The 20,187-nt window shown below is 38.0% G+C and overlaps 1 pseudogene; it reads right to left on the minus strand.

Annotated features, from left to right (window-relative positions):
- Nucleotides 1–1,648: 1,648 nt before the first annotated feature.
- LOC139165355 (mucolipin-3-like) lies at nt 1,649–19,588 on the minus strand (annotated as a pseudogene).
- Nucleotides 19,589–20,187: the final 599 nt, after the last annotated feature.

Raw genomic sequence — 20,187 nt, forward strand, 5'->3', positions numbered from 1 at the left:
CATACAAATCTACTAAATAATTATAATAATAATAATAATAATAATAATAATTATTATTATTATTATTATTATTATTACAAACAAACCAAGGAGCCACCCACACACATTTAATGTTCAGAAGCAATTGTGCCAAGAGAACAAGATCACTGGTAAACCAGGCTGTCACCAGAAATCCATTGTATCCGTAAGGTACCTGGGATGGACCACCAAAATGGATCTGGCCTTGCATAGGCAGTCCAAAGCAGGCTGCAGCACTACCAAACCATCAAGCCACACCGTGCCAAGGATAGGAAGCTTTGCTTGCTTTCCTACGCAGTAACCTCCCCGGCTGAGCAAAGATGCTGGAGAGGAGCACAAGCCCCTTGCCACTTTGTCTGAAAGGGAAGAAGCCAGGCTCTGCTCACCCCTCCTGAAATGGAGCACATCATCTCCATGCCAGGAGAAGCCTTCCTCCCAAGTCATTTTTCTAGAAAGCAGAATTCTGGGCTGGCTCCTGGTTCTACAGCCATGACAGCTAGTATTTGGGCACCAGCAAAGAAAGCCTTCCGTTCCTTTCATTCTAGGTTAAGCTGAAAGAAAAGAGCCCACAAGGGACCACATAATGCTATACTACATTTGCCAAATGACCTCACCTAATGGTCTCATCTACTTTTAGTATTAAAAGGAACAGGAACAAACCCTGATCACTCAGACCATGCTATTCATGTGTTCACACAGTGCTTGGAAGCTTTGAATTTTGGATGAGAATTTTGTGGGCGTGGCTTAATTTGTAGAAGTTGCTTGTCGGTCATATAACTGGGTGGGAGCGGCTTTGTGGTCATGTGACTGGGGTGGGGTGGCTGGGTGGTCACGTGACTGAGTCAGGGTGGCCAACTTGACATCACTAACATCAAGGGTTAGTTAGGGTTAGGGTGTCTGACCTCTCCTCACCTCAATGAGATACAATTTCCCTATCTATTTACTATTACTGAGCATGCAAACTATGTTATTTAATCCTATGTATATATGCCATATGTAGACTTACATATTACATACAGGCACACAAAAATATACATTATCTACTATGTGTACTGTATGTGCATGTACACGCACACACACACACCTCTTCTGAAACTATACATTTTCAATCTCACTTATTGCATTTGGAAAAAACATACCCAGAGTTCACGCTCTGCCACACATTTAACTCTGACTTCTGTACATTAAAACATTCCACATGCCTTCAGATTTACTTCCCTAGTTTGCACATCACCATTAGAGCCAGGAGATGTCATGGATTGAATAAAATGTGGTGAAACTCACTTAACAACGCTCAATTGGGCTCAATTGTGGTCATAAGTTAAGGACTATCTCTGCCTTCCTCTGCATGGCAGCCTTGTCCAAATAAACTCCTTCTTCTTTCTGGCAATTGTTCTCTCTGTTAGAGGCACCAAAATAATCCAGACAGTGTAAGCTTTCCTGCTGCAGCAGGGGGTTGGACTAGATGACCTCCTAGATGTCTTCCAGCCCTAAATTGCTGTGTTGTTTCAAAGTGTCTTCTGAAACGATGTCTAGAACCACAGTTTGTGGTGCTTCCTTCCTCTTCTCTCTCTCTCTGTTTTCTTCCTTTTCCCCCTCCTCTTTCTTTCTTTCTTTCTTTCTTCCTCTATTTCTTTTTTCTCTTTTTTGTCTCTCTTTCCCTTCATTCCTTTCTTTCCTGTTTGATGATTTCTTACTGAATCTGTGATGATTGTCCAGCTCCAGAATCTCCAACTACTTTCAGCAATTTTTGCCAATGTTTTTATTAAGACCTAAAGAAGGGGAAAAGGTACAGAGATGTTATCCAGCTGCTCAAAAATATAATAAAGAAATCAAAATGGTCCCATTTTATAAATCAAACAAGATCTATTGATCTAAGGAAAATAATTTTAATAAAAATAAGTCACCCTGAATAAGAAGTGCAAGGTTAGAAACCGTACTGTTAAAAAACCCCAAAGAATTAGTGGGGATAATCACAATTGCTCACTTTACAAAAGTATAACTGACACCAAAGTTATTTTATGCACCATTATTTTAAAGGTTCACTGGTATCTTTATTCCTCAAACCTCAGAAAGTTTAAAATAAATCAGTAATTGCTTTCACTTTTAACCATTTGCAATTCTGAAAAATTGGTATCTATCTATCTATCTATCTATCTATCTATCTATCTATCTATCTATCTATCTATGACATTGGGGGATCATGGGAATCCAGAGCAGCTTTCAAAACCGTGTAGGGTCACTAGGCTAATGAGAAAGTGCCTACAGTTTCACTAGATTCAAGACTGATGTTCTGTTAACCTGCTTTCTATTCTCACAGCAGTCAACTTAATTAAATATTGAAGAAACAAAACTGTCAGATGATGCATCTGTTACCCAGGCCTTTAGTCACCAACCTTTTACAACAACAGAAAATATTTATAGGACTCTCCTCTTCTAATCTGTATCTTCCAGAGTTTGGCAGGTCTTTGCACTGGGCTATGAATGAATGAAGTTCTGTCTCTGGAAAGCCTTCACGCTGGTGATGCTAAAAAAAAAAAAGTTGTTATGTAGTACAACTCCAGTGGATATTATATGGCTATGAAAAACACAATTTTTAAAGAGGGGTGAGGAAAAATAGGAAAGGTCAGGTTTCTCTTGGTGAGTTAGAAGCCATTAAATGAGTAGAAAAGTGAGGTTCTTGAACCCTATTTCTCATCCACCTTCCCCCAAGTTTCCACATGAGATTGGGAAATTAGGGTGGACTTGTAATCTGCATTTTATTGGTCTTGAAACCCTGGTAGAAATGACAGGGGAACACAACTTTGAGACTCAGGATTCCAGGCAGACTCTAGTAGCCTTGGAGGAAATATTCAGATGTCTTCCAAATGATGCTGCCAAATTATACTTTTTCATATGAGAGAAGAGGAAAATTCTGAAATCAAAGAGCAAAGCCCTCTTCTCTGGACCCTTGTGATTTACATGGATACATCCATTCAGTTTTATTGCCCAGGAATGGTAAGAAAGTGATGTGGTTCTGCCATCTTCCAGGATGGGTTTTCAACCTCCCACAGCACTAGATTTTTTTCAACTTCCGATATGAAAGCTAACCAGAGCCAAATCTGCTTTGTCAAATCGTACGTTAGCTACCTGAGGATGCGGACGGCTGTTAAGGCAGTAATAAAATAATAGAGAGGGAGCAAGGCCTTTGAAATATGGTGCTGGAAAAGACTTCTGCGAGGGGATTAAATCGGTCAGTCCTAGATATCAACCCTGACTGCCCTTTAAAAGGCCAGATGCTGCAGATAAAACTCAAATACTTTAGCCACCTAATGAGAAGGAAGGACTCACTGGAGAAGAACCTAATGCTGGGAGAGATTGAGGGCAAAGGAATAAGGGGATGATAGAGAATGAGGTGGCTGGATGGAGTCACTGAAGCAGACAGCGTGAGATTTAATGGACTTCAGGGGATGGTAGAGGACAGGAAGGCCTGAAGGAATATTGTCCATGGGGTCACGATAAATTAGACACAACTTTGCATCAAAACCAACAAAAATCATAGGAATTGTGTTGAATTAAATATCCTTGTAATTCAATATAAACATAACATTAACTTAAAATATTGTCTTGCTCCTAGGTTCTTCTCATGTCAGTATTGCAAGAAGAGTGCTTGAGGGCTTTTCATATTTTTTTTGTCTTTAGGGCCTACAGAGGACATTAGGAAGTTGGAGCACCCAAACTATCTTCTGAAGAGATTCCCTCATATTATAGGCAATGGGAAGGGAAAAACAACTGTTATCATAGTACATGTCCTCTTGCCCAAGGGAAATTAAGCATAGTAGTTCAGATTAGAGTTGGAAAATTAAGCAATAGATTATAGCCTTAAACTTCAGTCTTGGTTGTTCTAAAGAACTTGCTCAGTTCTTTAGAACCAGATAAACCATGCTAACAAAAAAAAATTAAATACAAAAAACTTATCACTCAGCTATGGAATAAATCAAACAGATGGCCTGTGATTTGGATACATTATGCGCAGGCCAAGCCCACCCCAGTTCCGCAAAGGGGGGAAACATCGCAATACATTATATGACGGTAACATGACTCTGTGAGTTTGACATAGACTGAATAAATGATGACACTTTTTTGCTTACTTGCAGTAAATATGAACTTATCAGAGCTCTGTGTCATTTGTATGACGATGTCATGATGTTATGCTGAATTCTTGCAAAGGTGTAGAATATCTCTGTTTGCACAAGAGACTAATGAAATGAACAAAATCATTTGATATTCAGAAAACTATTTCAGAACTTTTGGAAATTCACATTTCAAAAATTAAACGTAACATCCTATAGTGTTGTTTATGTACCTTCACTGTTTCATACGTGTCTGTAATTAAGGCAATGAAGAGACTCAGGACCATGTAGATAAAGAGGCTAATGAAGGAGTAGAGGTAGATCCGGCTGAACAGCCACACCAGGTATCTTTTCTGTTGCATTTTTGCAAAAGTAGCAAACATGTCATCTCCATTTATCAAAGAGAAAAGACATTCAGAAACCATATTCAAGGTATGGAACTAGAAGAGAACAAATATTCAGGAACAAACAGACAAAAGAAAAGAAAATTATTTCCATTTTTTGCTCAAGTTGTTTAAAAAATACTGGTCAAATACAGTAAACTGCAAATAAATGTTACATGTTTTACTCAATACCAGCCCTTGAAAATCTCTGGATATTACAATATTTTATTAATGTGCATCAATGCCTCAGATAATGCAGAATATATACCTATACGTGACAACTCCATATTCTGGTGATCATGTATAGTTACATAACTAAAGTGATAAACTGGCCTTTCAGATATCTTGGCAGCGTGCTCATTTTGTTAACATTTGCGCAAGACCCTTCAGATACAAAACTAGATGACAAACATCCAACTCACAGTACCTTAGCATGATATGGGCCCAGCACAATCCAGCCACAGAAACAATAACCCAGATAGATCATAGCCGCACAGGAGCAAAATCGAATGACATCGGGCAATGCTGCACGGAGAGTTAAAATAAGCAGCTGAAAAACAAGGCCCAAGAAAAACCCAGAGATGCTTATTAGACTTTCCAAAGACATTCAGCATTGCCAGTTAATAACAGAAAAGAATACCAAGAGCATGAGTGTTCCAGAAGATCCTTACATTATATTTCTTAAAGAAGCTGAGGTAGCGGATCACTCCAAGCCACACAAGCATGGTGGAAGTTCCTAACAGGATACTGCAGATGTCATAGCTTGTCAGACTCTATATGAAGATTAAGATGATGTTCAATAAATTACACTAACGGAATTTTAGGGGGGTGCCCATAAAAAAAGGACCTTTTATATTCATTTTAACTCTTGGGGATACCATATTTTCTTTTCTTTTGACACTGAGATGGGAGACATAAAGTTCTGCTACGTAGATTAGGAGACCGTTGTTGGGAGGTGAGTATACCTTATTCCATTAAAAAGAAATGGGCTAAAAATGTCAGGGCTGTTTCCTGGTGGACAAAGAGCACAAATGCATTGCACAGCAAATTAATAGACTTTTGATGATATGCACAGATACTGCTCATTTCTAATTTCTAATGATATTACCATGGATAGGTAAAATATACAGCTAGAAAAATGCCTTCTCTGGAGCAGCAGTTTTCTCAATGTGACCATTTTCCCCAGTTGAAGACTCAAGTGAACTATAAAAATAACAAAATTCAGGTTGGTCAATAAGATTTCAATTGGGACTTCCAAAACTGGAACACAGGCCATCTAATCAGCATTCAAGTCACTTACCTTAGCTTGTATCTCCATCTTTAATGTAGAACCAACTATGGTAAGAAGGTCACTAACGATGATCATGATATACCATCCATTGACAAATTCCACTAGATCAGAGAAAGATACTTCTTTCTTATAGTGATGTTGGAAAAAGTCACAAATTCCTAGGATACGTGAGAGGGCAAGAAAAGAGAAATTGCTATTGAAAAGCTGCAATTAAATTTATTAAGAGATACTGACAAACATAAGCTTACCCTTTGTAGATAAATTACTTTAATTACAGATCGTGTGCAGAGAATCAGTGATGCAAGACATGTCAGTATGACAAAACCATCAAAGATCATCATATAATGGGTATTCTTCTGTACTGGGAAAAAAAGATTGATTTACTTGTCTATGCATAATAGTCAACCTGATACACTCATAGAACACATACTCATTTGTTTCTGAGGGGAAATTTTCTTCGTGAAATTGCCTTGAGAGAGTGCTAATAATGGAGAAGAGGCCTCCATCTTACTTAATTTTTCAATACAGGGAGAGGTGGATAATTAAAGGATTCAAAGCCATCAAAAAGAATGAATGCTTCACACTTTTGGTAGTCTAAAGAGGACCCCTCCTCCCTCAAGTTATATAGTTATTTGCACTTGGGGCAAATTTCCCATTGTGGGGAATTCCCTTCTAATATACTGTAAATCAGAAGTGAAATTCAGCAGGTTCTGACAGATTCTGGAGAACCAGTAGTGGAAATTTTGACTAATAAGGAGAACCGGCAAATACCATCTCTGGCTGGCCCCAGAGTGGGGTGGGAATGAAGATTTTGCAGTATCCTTCCTTGCCACGCCCACCAAACCTCACCCACCAAACTGGTAGGGAAAAATTTTGAATTTCGCCAGTAATGTAAATATTAACCATATAGAAAGAGACTCTTTTAAGGACTATAGGTGAAATGATGTAACACACATATTCAAATTGCGTGCTCAGTTGACAAACATACTTTTAAAAATATAGTTACTACAGATCATAGCAAATACTATATTTAACATCATGCATCACTAGGCCTTCAATAAAACCTAATAAGCACTAAATAAGTAATAACAAAAGTATGTTTTTTAAGCTTACTTGATCCAGAAACATGCCAGTCTTTACATTCCTTGATGGCAATATCATTGTCTAGGCTTATTTTAATTCTTCCACTATGAGCTTTGTTATCAAAGAGTATCTGTAGATATTGTGGAGATAGAAAAGATGCTATTATTCTTATTTCTAAACACTCGTTAGTTCAGATAGAATCTGAATAGTTTATACCTAATGCTTGGTAATAAAATCAAAATCTATATCTATCTATCTACCTACCTTCCATCCATCCATCTATTTATCTATCTACTATTCGTCCCAAAAAAGCCATAAAGTCTTATAGTTAGCTTGAAGTATAACTTTGAAGCAGTGATGGCATATAAAAAGCATATTTTGTAGAAAACAGAAAATGCTTGGAGTTAGTTTAGTTCTGTCAGTGTACCATTCTCCCCCAAATCTAAGCAGTTTAAAAATAAGGTGGAGAAATAGAATAAAGGAAGACTATATCTGAATAATCCTCGAACAAAACTTAACAAGAGAACATGACCCAATGTCTTCATCTTTTTAATATTGTTTCAGAAATATTTCTATTCTTATCACTATTTGGGTTTTATTGCACTTTTCCATCTGAGGAGTATTCAAGTTGACCACCAGCCACAGTCAACCAAAAATAAATAGAAACAAATTTTAAAATGTACAATTACAATATAGTTACACGCATAATAAAAGTATTAATATTATTGTTAATATTATTGTCAAAAAGCTAATACTATACAGAATTATGTTTTGAACTTAACTAAAAGAAGAGTAGGTGAGTTACCGCGAGAATTAATGTGAATTGTAGGACACACACACACACACACACACACACACACAAACACAGAATAGCTGATTTACCAAATGGGTATTTGCAGCTGTGGGCAGGCAAATCTCTGGTAGCAATAAATCATTGGTGCCTGCCTCTTGATTAGCTTCAGCGTTATCATTTCACTTTATTCTCTACTTCTAAGTTGCTAATGTATATACTGCAATAGTCCACTTTAAGAAGAAGCTGACACAATCTAGGCCCATTTCTCCCATCCCAAACCTGCCCTTCAGAAAATGACTAATTACAAGTCTTCATTAGTTCAATTTTTTTTACTTGCTTCCTAGTTTATCTGTACATAAACAACCAAGCTCAGAAAGTTCCAAGGACTCCACCTCCGTACTTACTGTTAGTGTGAAATCATAGCAGTCTGGGAGTTCATGTTGTCGAACGGTCTGGAGATTAATGGCCTTCAGTTTGAACGTGAGTGTCAGAGTTACAAGTCTAGAACAGAGACCGGAGCTTTATTTCACCATTACCAAAAATATTCAAGAATGCCAGCAACTTTTATTTCTCCTCACCTCTGGAAGTCCAAAGTGAAATTGAAAGGAGTCTTCCTCAGTGTCCCATTTTCCAGAGGTAGTATTGGCTCCACATAAAGACACTCTGTGGGAAGACAGATGCTTTACGGCATATAGAAAATACTCAATATTTAATAAGATGAGGAAGACAGAAAATCAGTAATAAGGAAATTAAATCCAATCTGGTCACTAGTAGTCTTATCTAAATAATACGAGATGTAAAATCTTTCTTCATACTTGCAAGAAAAAAGCAGCTATGTTTTTTCATTAATTTAATGCATATATTTACTGAACTTCTTATTTGATAAAGAATCCCTGAAAATATCTGCTTGTTAAAAATAAACCCAAAAAGGAAATTTTATACTTGATCCACAGATGAGTACCCTAATACCCTAATTTCTATGGTTACAGGCCCTTCTACTTATGACTGTAGAATGATGTTTCAATGCAGTTATGAATTACTTCCATCTGAATAAAATGAAGAAACAGTAATTCAGAAAGTTCTTGTACTGTAATTATTTGTATATGTTACACATTGCTTCATGTAATTGCATACATATATCAAGAAAAGACCCTCAATCTTTCAACAGTCCTTTAATATCTTTCATACCCAAGAGGTTTAAGCTAAGATATCCTTACAGAATTCAGCTTTTGGTATTGTTTGGAAATGTTGTGCACATATGTTTACTACATTAGTTCGCTAAGAGATTATTATTTATGTCACTATTTCCAAACTCCAAAAATAAGTCACAATGCTTCTGAATTCTCATAACAGACACTACCAATAATTCTATATGTTCAGTAATCAATATTCATGTTGAACAGTTAAGACTGTCCACTCAAATTTATTCACAAAGTTTCAGAGGCCAGTAGAGTCAGCCAATATATTTCGGTATTTGCCTAAAGCACATAAACATGAATGGCTCAGGCAGGTAAGCTAACTGGATTTGTAAGTGCATTGTAAGGTGACATTTTCTTCAATACTTCAGGGCAAAAGTAAGAGCGCAAAATAATCCACACAGCAAACATTTATGTCATCCAACAGGTTACTAATGCTTTCTATCACATGTCTACAGTCTGAGGGCACTGCCTCACTTTTCCTAATAGTAAAGTTCACCCTGAACCTGAATCACCAATTAGTGTTGGTGATGTTTGCAATGTTGAGTTGGCAAGACACTTTTGTGGATGAGGGACATCAATTGCTTCAATTTTGATTATACTACAGTATCTTGCAAGTAGATGCACCCTTAACCCTGTTCAATAATTACCAGTATGAAGAACCTGCTTCAGATACAATAAAGTCAACACACTGGGCTATGAGTCAGCCATTTTTATCAGCAGGGTATCAGGCCACTTGGAAACTAAACCACGTACACCCTAAAGGTGCTTTTTCAAGAGGCACCTGGACTTTCTGGTTTTTCTTTCAAGATGTTCTGTTTCTCATCCATGAAGCTTCTTCAGCTCAGAGTTGAAGAAGCTTATTGGATGAGAAACAAAACATCTTCAAAGAAAAACCAGAAAGTCCAGTTACTTCTTGAAAAAGCACCTTCAGGACAACCATAACCTGGATGACTGAGAATCTCCATAGATATAAACAATGTACATCTATATGGAATATACTAGGTCTGACTGAAGCTGACATCATTTGAGTGAAATGGGGCAAGGAATTAAATGAAGCACCACTACTGCAGGTTTCATGACTTAAACAAGACTCTAATGTACAAGTAGTCCTCACTTACTAATCACAGTTACTAAGTGATATAGTCATAAAGTGAAACATCCCATGACAGGTTGTTAAGCAAAATGGCATGTGACTTTTGTGACTTCCTGCCATTTTCCACAATGATTCTGCTTGTTGGAAACAAGCTGAGAAGGTGACAATGGATGTTGCAATAGCTGCAAGTTCAGGGATTGGTCTTAAATATACCTTTTCACTGTTGTCGTAACTCTGAACTGTTACTGAATGAAGCAATTGCTAAGTGAGGACTATCTGCAGTAGTTGAATTTCTTCCCGTACAAATAAAACATCTGAAGTGTCTACCCATTATATTGTAATGATACTGGAAATTACTATGTGTTTGCTTTTAAACACTATGACTTTGCTCAAGTTGTCTTTCTTTCTGACCTCTGCCCACCCCACTCTCATTCTTCTCTCTCACACACAGAAACAATCTATCTGATTTGAGTAGTTCAGTATATCACCAGTTTCAATTTCTGGGTCAATATCGAAAGTGTCATTTCCAGGGCTGATAATTCCTCTCTTGTAGAAGTACTGACATATTGCCATGGGCGTCTCTTCTGATCCTTTCTTTTCGTAGGCGTGATTTCCAACCAAATTAGCACGCAGCTGTAAGAACTAAGCGACAAGGTACAACCAGTTAATGGAGCTGCCTGATAATTAAAACTGAACTAATTGGAGACGCAAGAGAATGTCTGTGATGGAACATACTGCTTTTCAGATTTATTGATCTCATGAATAGAATTACAAAGACTAAGCTTCAAATAAAACTCGGTGAAATGGATTCAGTCATAGAAAACCTCATTTTTATGGGCCAATTGCCTGTGTTACCTTTATCTCATGAGGTTACTATGGAATTAAAAGGTCTGCATCTCTTGCCTCATTAGAGCCAATGCAAGCTCTAGGGTATAGGAAACCAATGTGATTTTCCTTCCATTCATTTCTGTTTACATATAATGACTTGGCTTTTTCAAGCTTAGTTTAGGTTCAGTGTACAATATTTTATAAAATACTAGCTGAAAACCCAGCGCTACACGGGTAGTTATAGACCTCAAAGCATTTGTCTGACAGGGAGCCATTGAGAAGGGTCTTTTGCCCCCTGCTCCCATGCCTATAACCCCTGCCCTCCCCTTCCCATGTGATCTTCTTTCCGCTCTTTCTACAATCTTGGCACTTTGCCCAAAATCCACCAGGGGGCGTCGTCTGCCTCTAACAGGGAGTCATTGAGAGGGGCCTTTCTTCCCCCTACCCCCATGCCCATCACCCCTGCCCTGTCCCTCCCTCCTCCAACGCACTCCTCTTTCCCACCCTTTCTACAATCATGGCACTTTGGCCCACCTTCTGTCAAGAGAAGGGAATATCAAGTGCTTTCCCATTGGCCCAGTGGAGGGCAAATGTCATGGCTGGCTTTCTAGAGGAAGCTGTGACAGAAGTGAATCATAGACAATGTCCACTCTAGGACGCTGCACTCGCTCTCATTAATGGCCCAGATGTTTCAGAGTTATGCTGGAACACACACACACACTAAGGGGTACTAGGGTGTCTTACTCCCACAGTATTTGTTTCCAGAGGGTAAATCATATGTGTACCAAGTTTGTTTAAAATTGCTTGAGTCATTCCAGACTTATGCTGGAACATACAGCCGATAGATAGATAGATGGATGGATGGATGGATGGATGGATGGATGGATGGATGGATGGATAGATAGATAAATATTACCTGGTTTATTGCGAAAGAGATCTGGTCATAGACCTCTGTTTGCGTGTACACTGCATAGGTGTCATCCATGCTGTCCATATAGCCTTTCAGGAATAGATGCTTAAAGGATACCGTGTTTTCTTCTTTAAATGTAACCACCATTTGATTGCTTAAACCAAAAACTACAAGCTGAAAATATCAATAGAAAGGGAATTCTTCAGCTAAAATACTCAAAAAGTCCATTCTGACCACAAGTACATTAATTTTTTTAATTGATGGAGCATTCGTAGCTACCGTATCTTTCAGAGTATAAGACACACTGGAGTATAAGACGCACCTTAGTTTCAGGGGAGTAAAATAGAGGGGGGGAATCTACCTATCAGGTATGCATCTGGTTAGTGTTCTTAGTCAGTTCAGCTCGAACACATTATTTTATCCTCTGGTTAGGGCTGAAAAAGCCTTTTTCAGAGGGGGTAGGAATGAAAGCAAGCCTGCAAAGACTTGGGGCTGGAAAAAACCTTCTTCGGAGGGCATAGGAAGCAGAGAAGATTGTCAGCACCTTGCTAGGGCTGGGGGAAAAAACTTTGAAAAAGTAACATTCAAAGTATAAGTCACACCCAAATGTTCAGCCTCTTTTAGGGAGGAAAAGGGTGCCTCTTATCTGTATATTCCGGAAAATACAGTAGTTCTACCACCATTCCCTACTCATTCTCTAGGTAGTTTCATTTTACCCTGAGAGTATGAAAGGTAAATAAATCAGGAATTGAACATATAGGAAAAAAGAGCTGGGTACCATCCCTCCGATTTACAACTTTTATTTTCATTCAGTGGTCAAAGACTCCTCCTATATTTATGTAACTATGTTACACTTATAATTTAGCCCAGTTCAATATCATGACTATTTTATTCTTTTTGATCTTGGATCTGTTTTGCTAATAAAAACATAATATAATATTAGTATAGTTCATATTGGACATTTTCATACTATATTCTGAACACACAGATTTCCTTATAGTTGGTGAACAATGAGCATTTAATTAGTAGAAGGCTGAAGAGTGACATATATAATAATGAAATGAAACTGCAACTATAATCTTGATATTGTTCATTGTCTCCACTTGACTAATAGCCTATTCTGTTCATTACCCCAATCCAGCATCCATCAAATATTTGGACTAAAAGTTCTATAATTCCTAAACGAGATAGCTATGTTAGCTGACACTTATGAGAGTTCTTTTGCAACACAGATGAAGAACATATGATGAAGATACATATAATATTATTAAATTTGTCAATACTAAATACTTGACAAAAATATTTTCTTCCAAAATATTCAGTGTGTAAGAACACAGGTCATTTCAATACTTACAGATGGTCCTTGATTTACAATCACAATTATGACCAACATTTCTATTGCTAAGGAAGGCAATTATTACATGAGTTGTACCTGATTTTATTTTTAAATATGTGGGGGGGGGGGCGCATGGTTTTTAAATGAATCACTGCAGTAATTGATTGAATTATGTGGTTGCTAAATAAATCCAGCTTTCCCTATTGACTTTGCTTGTTGGAAGCCAACTGGGAAGATTGCAAATGCAGGTCACATGTTTCTAGGATGCTGCAACCATCATTAGTATATGCTGGCTGTCAAGCGCCCAAATTCTAATCATATGACCAAGCCCTTGTAACTTTAGACAGTTACTAAACAAATGGTTATAAGTCGAGGACTGCCTGTATTAAGGTCTGAAAGTTTCAAATACCAACCGTACAGATGGTTCTAAAAACACAAGTCTCTAAAGAAGCAGTAAATCAGAGGTTGTCACTCAACTGGTTATAATTTCTTGAATTTATATAGCAGTAGCTAAAAATGTGTAAGTAATAATTGTACTGCAGCTGTGTATCTCACCTGGATAGTGACCATAGCTATTTTCACAATTTGTATGCCCAGCTTCCACGGTTTCCTTCCTCGGGCCCAGAATTTTTCACAGGGATTCATAAAGAAAAAATTAAGTTTTCTTCTTAACTGATCTTCCAGAAGCTGGCACATTGATGATGTTTTACACTGTATAAATGTTCATCATCCTGAGTACTGCAGCTGCCTACAAGCACTTCAGGATTTTCCATTGCTGGAACAGAAAAAAACATTAGCAATATTGTAACGATTAACCAAAAATGCTATGCATGTATTTGTGAGCATATCTAAAAGTCAAGGTGTGATTGTCTCCTTTAACAATGAGAGTTTCAACTCCAAACTACAAGTATTACAGCACCTTCCATGCCAACTTATAGCTCATCGATGTTATTTCATCAACTAATCACAGCAGTGAAAAAGATATTAACAGTGAAGAAAAATGAGTTCTCCCACAGTTCTCATGTTCCTATCATAGAAAGCACTATTTTTTGGAACCAAACATAAGGAGGTTTTTTTCCATAAACACATTATTTTGTTTATCAGTTTTCCTGTTAAGATTTTACAGGATATTGTTTCAAGAGTTATTTCTCAAAAAAATCTTCCACATTTCTCCCATCCTCCCCCTCTCTTACGTGCATTTATCCTTGGCTCTTGCTTGATTTCTGCGCCATCATAAAATGGCTGAGAATCACGGCTTCTGAATGGTCTAGAAGTCCAATAATGAATAACTGTGGGTTCTTTAAGACATGTGTATTATATGGAACTCCATTCTATGTCTTACCGTCATACAAATTACACTTTCAGAGAAAAGTCACAGAACCAATTTTTAAATCCAATTCCTTGAAATGCTGTGAGCTAAGAAACTTTAGCACATTGAGGGAGTTCCATAAACTTCCTGGGCTTTTTAGTATTAGGAACCCTAGAAATTACAATATATTCTGTTTGCTCTTAAGAGTACAAATGTCACAGAATCTGCTTAAACTTCCTTCTAGTTCTAATAACCCTCTAGTTCCACAGAAGGCATGTGAATTCTTTAGTTCTGTATTTGCAACATTGGCCTTAATGTATTACAAATTGTTGGTAGAGGACAACAACAATGTTAAAAGCAGGTGTAGGTCCATTCCAAAATAAGTGTGCTCAGAGGCAGGTCTCTCATCTGAAAAATGGAGCTTTCTTCCATTCATGTCTGGGTAGAAAGACAATAGATAGGAAGTAGATCCACTGTGAGAATGAAGACAAGATATTATCAACATCTTCAATACTGAAGATACCAGAAAACCAGGTTAACTAAATTCAAAGAATTTATTATTGAGAATTGTATGATGCTCAAGAAATATAATTGCATTACTGGTATTGCTATGAAAAACAAAAGAAGCAATATTTGGGGAACAGATTCCTGTGCATACGAAGGACAAAGAAGCTAATCTATAAAGCAGTAGCTCACTTCCCTTATCTTTCCCTCCTCTTCCCTGGTCCAGGATCTATATTATATGTGGCAGATTCCTCAATTCATCTCATTTTACTGAAAGAGTAGTAGATCCTTGGAACAAACTTCCAGCAGACGTGGTAGATAAATCCACAGTAACTGAATTTAAACATGCCTGGGATAAACATATATCCATCCTAAGATAAAATACAGAAAATAGTATAAGGGCAGACTAGATGGACCATGAGGTTTTTTTCTGCCGTCAGACTTCTATGTTTCTATGTTTCTATCTCTTTCTCTTTCAAAAAGCACCAACGCACAGTTGATATATTAAGATAAATGGGAGGAAACTCATTGTTATCTCATTTGACACTGGCATATAAATGGGACATAATGTGCTCATTTTAAAGCAGTACAAAAATATTTTCATATATAAATTATTTTGTGGGACCTATCATATTTGTACAAGGTGACTGTCTATTCCACAGGATTATTAATGTCATATCGATCGTGTAATACTGCCAACCCAATAGAGATGCTCATAATCTCACAAGATACAATAAAACCCATGCAAAACCAAATTCTTTATATAAATGTTGCAGTCAACTTATCAAATATAATGCTAAACATTCTCTTTATTGACTTCAATTGCCAAATCAGAGCCAGAGGAAGTAAATGTATGCATAGAGTTAATTAGTGAATATACAGTCCATTTTTGGTATCATCATTTGAAAGGAATACGCCGCCTCCGAACTGATTTAACTGTTGCTCATAAAATCATACATCACAATGTACTCCGTTGGCAACTACTTCACCTTTAACAACAACAACGCAGGAGCATGCAATAGATACAAACTAAATGTAAATCGCTCCAAACTAGACTGCAGAAAATACAATTTCAGCAATAGAGTGGCCTGGAATTCACTACCGGACTCTGTTGTTTCTTCCCCCAATCCCAAAATCTTCAACCTTACATTATCTACAATAGACTTCTCCCCTTTTCTAAGAGTGCATAAGTGCCTACCGTTCCTGTCCTAATGTCTCTTTATCTTTTCTATCTCTACTTTATACTTATATTATGTTAAACATACTACAATACAATACCATATTTGTATGATAAATAAAATAAAATAAATAAATAAATAAATAAATAAAATAATCAGAATTCAGAAAAATCTTCAAAGAACGGGAAGGCAATAATGTACCGGTAATCAAATCCTTGAGTTGAATTTTATTCCTGATGACAACATAGGTAGATTCATAAAGTGGGGTTTTTTGCGGGGGTGGAGGGCTACAATCAGTGAAGGGCCATCAAACTTTTTACTACCACACTGTGGGCGTTGTTTATGCAGGACGCCCTGCATTTTCTTTCATCATCTTTCAGTGCAAATTGGATGCTCTGGGATGGAGCTCCATTTTTGCTACCCCACTGCATCTCCCTCCCTCCCAGTCCGGGCAGTAGCCCACCCCTGGCTACAATATGGAAATGGTCTTGCCATTGCCTTCTAGGATTTTTTTTCAGCTAGTCTACACATGAGATCCTTCACAGACCAAGTGTTTCTAAGTGCTAAATACAAGTACGCCCTACTCCACTGTTCAACTAGACAAGATTTGTTGAAATTTTGATTTAGTTGGCCAGATTTTTCAATTCAATACAATTAGTATATTTTTTCATGTATTTATTAGATTTGTGTTTAGGAAGTTCAGAGTATGTTTATAAATTAAATTAGAGTGGTAGATTTAGCTGGCCATCTATGGTTTGTCAACACTACTATACGAGTGTCTCATAGAAGCAGAATCTAAATTTCTGACACTGTCTCAATACTAGCCACTGATGATTATTATATCATACCCTATAACTAAAATCCATTTCAAAAAACTGAACTGTTCCAAGCTAAAATTAAAAAGCCAGATGAATTTGAAAAGGGGGCTATGATTAATTTGCACCACTCAGCTGAAGTTAAAAACAAAGTTCTAGAAAGCTTTTGTTCATTCACTTAGATATGCAAGTACAGTATTTTAACTTTCTCCACAATTTTGAAAATTATTCAACTATCCTTCAAATAAAAAATAGCCTCCAGAAAGATGTGGATTTTTTTTCTTTGTAGTTATTTAGCATCATCATGTTTGTGGGAATGATAAATAGCCATGATTCATCTGCATAACCAATAACATAGTGTCATTCATTAAAATGATTTCAAAGAAAGGACATATAAAATTAACATTACCTCTATAATGTAACATAAGGCAACAATAATTCCATAGCAATTTTAATCTGAATGGAAGGAACATATTTTAGCATCATCCAGAGTTTTTTTAAATTTAAGAACTCTCTAAATTGTCCAGTTGAAGAAACTTAACACCATTTACCTAAAAAGAAATCTACTGCAGTGTTTTTCAACCAGTGTGCCGTGGCACACTAGTGTGCCGCGAGACATGGTCAGGTGTGCCGCGAAGCTCAGCAAGAGAGAGAGAAAGAAAGCAAGACACAGAGAGAGAGAAAGCAAGAGAGAGAAAGAAAGCAAGAGAAAGAGAGAGAGAGAGAAAGAAAGCAAGAGAGAAACAGAGAAAGAAAGCAAGACAGAGAGAGAAAGAAAGCAAGACAGAGAGAGAAAGCAAGAGAGAGAAAGAGAGAGAGAAAGAAAGCAAGAGAGAAAGAAAGCAAGAGAGAGAGAGAAAGAAAGCAAGAGAGAGAGAAAGAGAGGCAGGGAAGGAGGGAGAGATAGAAAGAGAGCAAAAAAGAGAGGAAGGGAGAGAGAAAGAAAGAGGGATGGACAGAGAGGGGGAGGAAGGAAGAGAGAGAAAGAGGGAGAAAAATAGAGTGAAAGGGAGGAAGAGAGAGAGATAATTTTTTTGTCCAAACTTTTTTTAGCCCCCACCCTCCTCCCACTCAATGTGCCCTAGGGTTTCATGAATGTAAAAAATGTGCTGCGGCTCAAAAAAGGTTGAAAATCACTGATCTACTGTACAAAGAAAGGGCATATAGATTTAATATTACCTCCACAATAAAACATACGACAGCAACACATTCATATAACTTTCATATAATTTATTTGAATGGGAAGGAAGGGATTTGATTATTATTATTAATATTTATTATTATTATTTATTAAATTTGTATGCCGCCCCTCTCTGCAGACTCCAGAAGACTTCCCCAAATCCAGAAGACTTCCAATTGAAGAAACTTTTTTAAATGTTCATTTATCTAAGGAGGAATCGAAAGCAATGCCCATCTATCTAAGAACTTAACCTTAATTAGAATAATGAATATTTCCATTAAGTCAACATAGGCTTCCACTGAGGAATTAAATTAGTTTTTAACAGTCGATCGCTTCTATACACATTGCTATCGGAGTGAAAGTATAATTTCTGAAGGAAAAAAGGATGCCACCTTCATGTTTAGATGGCATATGCATTTACGCCCAGAGTCCTTCAGGAGTTGGGCATCATATTATTTATTTCTTATTTATTAATTGGACTTTTATGCCACCCCTCCCCGAAGACTCAGGGTGGCTTACAACACATAATGAAACAATATATAACGTCCCAAATCCAGTTAATTTAAATTATAATCTTATTATAATTTATAATCGAGTCTGTGGAGAAGGGTGGCATACAAATCTAAATAATAAATAAATACATAAAAATAAAAAAACCCAAACCATAAAAAGTCAGTCAGTCAGTCAGTCAAATCAATCAGCATGCAATTTTAGAAAAATCATTCCCTTCACATAGCAGCAAAAGTGGGAGGATGCAAACTTAAGAGTTTGTCCCAAATAAAGCATCTCTTTTGAGAAAAATAAACAAACGTGATATTAAATAAATATTAAATTATTCTTCTTATTATTTTTAAAAAACTCAAAAAATCACCCAATCAAGAGGGAGAAGAGGTTTTTTAGTTCAGCAGAAAGGCTTAGAAAAATTCAATTCAGTTCAATACGTTGCTCTCTTCCTCCTTCCAGCCCCAGCTCTCAGTCCTGGAATTTTACCGCTTCGTCCTTTATTGGTCCTTCGTCAAAAGATTATCGGGGCCACCACAAAAAAGCAAGCTTCGTCGCCGGGAAGGGTCTGCCTTAAAAACACGGTCAGACCCTCTCGATGGCCTAGTTCCATAATTCAGAGGCGGATCCCATCCGAAGCAGCCCCATTTTTTTCGCCTCTCTCTGTGCTCAGGAAGCCCCTTCCTCCCGCCATCCCAAGGAAGGACAGAAGCGGCCGCCGACCCCAGACTCACCTTCCCAAAAGAAAGGCCGCCCCTTGAACTCCTAGAGCCGGGCAGGGGAGGGCCTTTTTTAAAAAAACTCCTACATCAGCCCTAGCAGGTGAAGCTGGTTCCTCGAAGCGAGCGAGGGAGTGAGCGTCGGGCTTTCCTTACATCGCCGCCGGGCAGAAGAGTCACCTGAGCCGCGCGGCAAAGGCGAAGCGACGCAAGACGTCGGCGACTTCGGCCTGACTCTGCTACCACAAAGCCGCGTCTGGGGAGCATCCCCAGAAAAAGCCGGGCGATGAGCAGCCGGCGGAAAATTGCAGGCGACAGAAGCTGCTCCTCTGCGTCGGCACCACGTGACCGAGGCCGGCTTCTGCCGCCCGCCTCGTCGGCCGCCTCCTCCTCCTCCTCCTCGCTCAAAGGCAAGGAGAAATCCGAGGCCAGTCAGCCGCCCCGCCCGGGCGCAAACCGCAGCAGGCCTGACGGGTTGTTTGGAGAGAAGGCGGCATCTGAGTTCCCTCGCCCCGATTCTCAGCTGCCTTTGTCTCTCTCCGGACCAAATCTCAACCAACAAATGCTCTGTCCTACACATTGGCAAATAGATCACCAAATACAGGCTGAATAAACAAGACCTTGCAGACAACCCTCACTCACTAAGGACCTTGGAATACTCATATTCCAAGGCTAGTATGAAAGGCTAGTATGAAAATAAGGAACATAATATCAGTCTGTCAAATATAAACTGAGTGAGGATAGGAGCCACTCAGGAAATGGACAAAATAAATAAATAAAATAAATAAATATTAAATGGCCTAAGTGTCAAAGCCCACTGCAAGGACATCGCCAAAAAGGCTTCAAGAGTTGTTAACCTAATCCTACATAGCTTCTGCTCCGGTAATCTCATACTAGCCAGAGCATACAAAACTTTTGTCAGACCAATCCTTAAA

This window comes from Erythrolamprus reginae, chromosome 3 (assembly GCF_031021105.1).
Source record: "Erythrolamprus reginae isolate rEryReg1 chromosome 3, rEryReg1.hap1, whole genome shotgun sequence".
In the NCBI taxonomy this organism is placed as follows: Eukaryota; Metazoa; Chordata; class Lepidosauria; order Squamata; family Dipsadidae; genus Erythrolamprus; species Erythrolamprus reginae.